Genomic DNA, 6,876 nt, shown 5'->3' on the forward strand with positions numbered 1-6,876 from the left:
AAATTGAACCATGTTTTTTCGCCGATGACATAAATTCTGAGATTTTTAAACTTAATTTTTAAACTAAAAAAAAAACGTAATCTGCGACAAATGTAGAAATTTTCACACCGTGTATACTACTATTGAGATCATTAGGGAGATTCCTTCGAGTTAAACAATTTTTCTAAATTTCGTATGAGACAGAAATAAATAAAATAGTCAATATTTCAGAAATTATTCGCAAATGCCGTAAGAGAAGATCCACCCAAAACACCGGAAATTTAAACTAAACCCGGCATATTGTTTTAATCAAGTTCGCATTCCACGCAAAATTCTAAGTAACCACTAACTACGTCCGAAATTAAGTAGCGATTAAAACAACGTGTATTTTTCAGGTTTTGTCAACTTTACCGAAAAAATTTATTTCTGTAGGTTTCCCGTCTAATTGCCTATCGATGTTACCGGGAAAAAATCGCCCATAAAATGTTCTAGGAGCTGCGTCGTTATATAAATTTTCAGTTAAAATACGAAACCGGACGAAATTAAAAAACAACATAGTATAAGTCATCCGTAAGAATTACCTTAAGAGTGACCTTAAGGCGAAATATATCACAGTCCTTACTTCGTTAAACGTTTGCCTTTAATAATATCGCATTTGACGAAGAAAAAGACCGTTTATTTCGTGTTTGCAATTTAAAGACGTCTTTAACATATTTTTTCGCTTGCAATTAGATGCGGACGACCTCGTGTTTCATACGTCAAGTTGAGCAATGTAAATAATAGATTGCATTAAACTTGCGTTTTAAATTTTAGGTAAATCTAGATACGGGTCGCGCTAATATACCGGGTGTTCACAAGATTACATTCGCGTATGTATTATTTTCAAGCAAAATATTTCTCCATAAAATTTCGATATTTTAGGTGGTAATTTGATGAAAAAAAACACAAAAAAGTTTGCTTTTCTATTTTGGACACCGATTGAACCATATTTTTCAAAATTTGTGATTTTAATTTTTAACTAAAAATAAAACCATTCAAATAAACATGTTTACAAGTTTTTTATCAAAATAACTTACAAACAAGTGTAAAATAATTCCAAAGTGTAGGCCTTTACTTTTTCTTTTATCTTTATAAGTACTGTCTCTCGATAAACCCCCATGTTTTGGAAATCTATATCGAGATGAGCATGCAACATAAATACGTACTTTTAATGACATCCTGCAGCGGCCACAGCCTTAAAATGTTCTAGCATGTTCTCAACTACATTTTCGTAGTTTTCAGCTTTGATATTTCCTAAAAATTTTAAAACTACTGCTCTAAAACTTGCTTTTTGAATGCGATTTAGCAGCGTTGAAAATTCAGATCGGCGAAAATCTGTCTAATTTGCGGACCCACGAAAACTCCAGCTTTAACCTTTGCTTCTGATAACTTCGAAAAGCTTCTGAAGTTTCCATACAATTTCTTATCAAATTGTTTCATCAACCCCAACGCATAGTTCGGTTCTTACTAGCCATGCTCGTGCTTAGGATCCTCTCTGCTGTCTCATAAGCACAGATAACAGAGATACTTTCCAATGCGGTTCCATTAAAAATCCCACTTCTCTCACATTTCCAATTAGCTGCCAACTATACTCGTGAAACTTTACCGATTTAAGCAAGATTTTAACATCTTCATTATTTTCTTTTAGATGTACTGAGTGACCCATTGGAACAAATGGAAAGTTATTTCCGTTTTGTAATAAGGAAAATCAAATTTGACATAAAATAATATAATATAATAATATAATAAAAATAAAAGTATATCTGCAGTGTGCCATTTAAAAAAATCGAGTTTTATGATCCGCCACTATAACACTAGTATCAAAGATGAGTGATCTACCTTCAAAAATAATGGCGCTTGCGTAATTTTTTGTATGTGTGGAAACTAGTATTTTTTTGGAAATATTGGAAAAACTTAGATATACCGGGTGTTTGAAAGTCGATTCTCGCCATCTCAGTAACGGTAAGAGATAGAGAGTTACTTAAATTAGGGCACGGTTGCGCATGTTCCGTTATGAAATTGAAGTTATTTTTGTTTCTTCCGGAAATATGACGGAAAATCTTTTGGTTTTTGCTATTTTATATCTTTATTTTAAAACTTGGCACAAATCTGTAAATATTGGGTTGTTCGGAAAGTCATTTCGTTTTTTTTATTAAATTATATATTGGCCATTCTGGTCCAACACCTTTTGCCATCTTTCTGGCAGTAACATAATTCCCCTCTCATAAAAGTTTTGGTCCTTGCTGGCAAAAAACTGGTTCAGGTGGTTTTTGACATCTTCATTTGAGGTAAAGGTTTTGCCATCCAAAAAATTTTGCAGGGACCGGAACAAATAGTAGTCGGAAGGCGCCAAATCTGGAGAATATGGTGGATGTTGCAGTACGTCCCATTCAAGCTGTAAAAGTTTTTGGCGAGTGACCAAACTTGTGTGAGGTCTCGCATTATCCTGGTGGAACACTACACCCTTCCTGTTGATTAATTCGGGCCTCTTCTCTTTAAGTGAATCATTCAATTTGTCCAGTTGATGACAATAGACTTGTGAATTAATCGTTGTATTATCCGGCAAAAGCTCAAAAAAAACGATTCCTTTCACATCCCACCAAACGGAGAGCATCACCTTTTTTTGGTGAATGTTGGCTTTTGACACGCTTTGACCTCTTGCGTTTAACATTGTTGTATACAACCCCTTTTTCGTCCCCAGTAATAATCCGCTTCAAAAATGGATAATTTTCTTGACGTTTGAGGAGCGAATCACACACGTCAACGCGACGACACAAATTTCGCTCCGTAAGGACATGGGGCACCCACACATCGAGCTTCGAGGTTAAGCCCATGCCTTTCAAATAGCCATAAACAGTCGAATTCGACAAATTTAATCTCTCACCGATCTCTCGTGTGTTTATTCGCCGATTTGCATCAACTAATGCCTTTATCGCATCTTGGTCAGCTTCGACCGGCTTTCCAGACCGTGGTGCATCAAATCAAAATTGCCGGATCGAAATTTTGCAAACCAGTTTTGGCACTGGAGTACTGTTAACACGCCTTCTCCATACACATCCGTCAATTTTTTTCTCGCTTGGTCAGCATTTTTACCATTTCTGAGGTAAAAAAGTAAAATATGACGAAAATGCTGCTTATTGCTCTCCATATTTAAAAGGGCACCAACCAAAAACTACTGCGTAGAATTAGTAGAACTTTTTCACACACAAGCCTTGCTATATCAGCTCTCAAGACATATAATGGTTATGCGGCTCAAGTGTGAAGTTGGTTTCGAAAAAACGTAATTAAGTCCTCTGACGGGAAAAAACGAAATGACTTTCCGAACAACCTTATACATTCTCATTGGAACTTTTCAGGCTTGATCTTATGGCCAGGTCAAAAATCCCTTAGGACGATTAGTTTTTCGCAAACCATCATCAACTTTTGTTTTCTTACGGTCGCCATATTGGATTTTTGCAGTGATGAATAGTCCGTATTATTACCTTTTTATTGATGTATCACAAGTTGTATTTATATTCCCTCAAATTCGAGATTTTGAACAAAATCTTCTATACCATAGTAAACTATGCATTTTCAAATCTATCTGTGATATTCTAATATCAATGAACTTTGCCAATGAAGAAGAACGAGATATGGTAAAATTTTATTATAAAATCCATAGAAACAGTGCGAAAACATCGGAAATGTAGTTGAATATATATCCTGAAAGACGTCAACCTTATCGAACTTTGTTTAAATTATTGGGTAGAAATTTCGCTGAGTTTCCTTAGTTTGAAAAACTCGAATAAAATTAATACGATTCTCCATTCGGAATGCCGTTAAGAAAATGTGGACCCCAAAATCTTGTCTTTATAAATACCCGCTAACCAAATTGGACTTGCGGTCGAATTTTTCAAAATTGCCTAACCACTATTTCTAGGAAAACTGGAAAATCGCGCCTCCCTTGTAGCCAGTTACAAAATTTGTAATCGGTTTTCGAGATCACCTGGAGGATTTTTGTAGTACTCGAAACCACATTTTTTAGGTGTCTCCAAGCGTTCCGTTCATATTTTTTTACAAAATGCCAACTTTTATTGAAAAGAATAAAATAATCAATCCTAATACATTCTGCCTCCATATTATTGCCTTAGTTTCTCAAACGAAAGAAGATTTCTAACCAATAATTTAAATAAAGCTTGATGAGCTTGTCCTCCTTCAGGATACATGTTTTAATACATTTCCGATGTGTTTCTGTTTCTGTTTCTATCGCTTTTCTTCATTTTTAACCACACAGTAATGCAATTCTTCTTGACGTGCCATATTTTTTTTAACCGAATGTTAGCAATCATGTTGGCTATCAATACTTTATTTACCGCTGTCCTAAACAGCGTATTAGTTGATTGTCCGAACCACTGTCGTAGGTTTTTCAGTCAAAATGATCAAATGCTGATTGTTGTATGTTTCAAGGTGTCTTATTACCTGGCTGAAGTATGTTAGTTTCTTAATCTTGATGTTAGCAATGATTTCTTTATTTTTCTTCATTCCGTTCATGACTTCTATACTAGCGTCCCGATCTATCCACCTTATCCAGCTTTTTTAAGGTAGTCTCTGTGAGAGTTCAAGATTCTTCTTCATACAACAGAACTGAGAACACGTCCATGTATTCAAACGTATCAACCTTTCTCTTGCTTTTTTGCTTTTAACGCTCTCAAGTTTACTTTGGCCGATACAGCCAGTACTTGGGCGTATGGTTGGACTCTAAGTTGACCTTCCAGGAACATATAAGATCAAGGACCAGGTCGGCCTTTGGAGCTCTGTGGGCGTGCCGGAGAGCGGTAGGGGGCACTTGGGGCCTGGGGCCGAAGATCATGCGGTGGATCTACGGTACCATGGTGGTGCCTATGCTCACGCATGGGGCAGTGGCATGGTGGCCGGGGACCAAAAGAGCGGGAGCAAGGCTAGTTCTTGACAGACTGCAGAGATTGGCTTGCCTCTGCATAACGGGCGCCATGAGAACGGCGCCCACGAGTGCCCTGGAGGCTCTGGTGGGGCTGCCCTCTCTGGCGGATCGGGTGCAGATGGAGGCGGCCAGGACAGCTGTGAGGCTGGCGAGCTGCGGGCTCTGGAGGGAGGGAACCTTCGATCGGGGTCCGTACGACATTTTAGAGGGCTGTCGCGGGGATCGCGGGGTCATGGGCATGCCGAGTGACGTCATGAGATGACCTTCTTTGATAAATTGACCTTTCTCTTTCCATCAAGGGAAGATTGGAGAGAAGGCAGAGTCGGCTCCTGGGGTGGACTTGTCTGGTACACGGACGGGTCCAGAATGGGAGATCTGGCCGGAGCTGGAGCGTACTGCGAGACGACGGGATCAAGCTTGTCGGTCCCTCTGGGTCAGTACTGCACTGTGTTTCAGGCGGAAATTTTCGCTTTATTGATGGCGGCCAGAGAGGTGCTTCGGCTCAACTACGGAAGCAGGAGAGTCTTCTTCTGCTCGGATAGTAGGGCTGCACTCATGGCGCTGAAGTCAGTGCGTACGCGCTCCTTGTTGATAAAGGAGTGCAAAGGTTTACTGAGGAGGGTGGCTGAGGAGAGAAAGGTCACGTTGGTCTGGGTCCCGGGTCACACCGGTATCCGGGGCAATGGAGCAGCGGACGCCTTAGCCAGGGAGGGCTCCTCGCATAGGCATATAGGGCCAGAGCCCCGCTTGGGGATCACCCCGTGTGTGAGGCGGGGAGCTCTCGAAGCCTGGGCGAGAGACCGGGCCGCGGGGGGCTGGAGAGTTGCTCCGGGAATGAGGCAGGCGAGGCTTATGATGGATGGGCCCGCCCTTCCTCGGACCAGGGAGCTGCTTAGACTGACCAGAAGGGAGTGTAGAGCACTAACAGGGGCCTACACAGGACATTGCAGGCTTAGGAGGCATCTTTGCTTGCTAGGCATTGGGGACGACCCGGAGTGTAGGTGGTGCATGGAAGGGGAGCAGACCCCGTATCATCTGCTCACCGAGTGCCCTGCCTTGACATGGGCAAGATTGGGAGTCTTCGGAACGGCCCTGATCGATCCGGACTCAGTGCACGGTATTGGGCTAAAGGAGTTGCTGACCTTCAACAGGAGGGGAGGCAATCTGGACGCCCTCTAGAGCGGCCTGGGGGCACAACGGTCCCATCTGGTGGCCTAAGTGCTTGGACGACCGCGAGGGCGCCCCCCTTTAACACCAATACCAATACCAATACCTAGGCCCTTACCGAATCCGGACTGGGTATCTTCAATGTGTTCCCCAATTTTGGGGTAAATTCTTTGATGTGCTATTTTTAGAAACAGTTTTAATACATGACTCATCAGACTTATGGTGCGGTGTTCATTGCAATTTCTAACCTTTGCTGATTCAGTCAGAGCCAGTCAGATGGTATATCTACTTGTTCTTCCAATATTTTTATTATCTTTGTTGGGATTTCGTCTGGTCCTGTTAGGATTTTTTTTTTTGTTAAGTAACGCACTAGATATTAAAATGTAAAGGACACATTTTAAAATTTGTAGCTTACTATGGTATAAAAGTTTTGTTCAGTATCTAGAATTTGAGGATACACAAATACTACAATAAAAAAATCCATTATGGCGATCAGAAGAAAAAAAAAGCCGATGATGGTTTAAAAAAAAAGAAACTTCGTAAGAGATTTTTAAAAAGTTCCAAAGAGACTGTATTAATAGATTTTTGTTAAGTTTTAAAATAAAGACATACAAAAATAAAAATGAAAACCGGAAGTTTGAGATTTTTCGCGATATTTCGGGAAGTAACAAAATAACCACATTTTTTTGTATTATCGACAAGAGAGAACGGAAAAGAACTAGAAATTTTGATACTAAGTGAAAACTCGTACC

Source organism: Cylas formicarius, unplaced genomic scaffold (genome assembly GCF_029955315.1).
Source record: "Cylas formicarius isolate icCylForm1 unplaced genomic scaffold, icCylForm1.1 PGA_scaffold_10__41_contigs__length_53128322, whole genome shotgun sequence".
Classification (NCBI taxonomy): domain Eukaryota; kingdom Metazoa; phylum Arthropoda; class Insecta; order Coleoptera; family Brentidae; genus Cylas; species Cylas formicarius.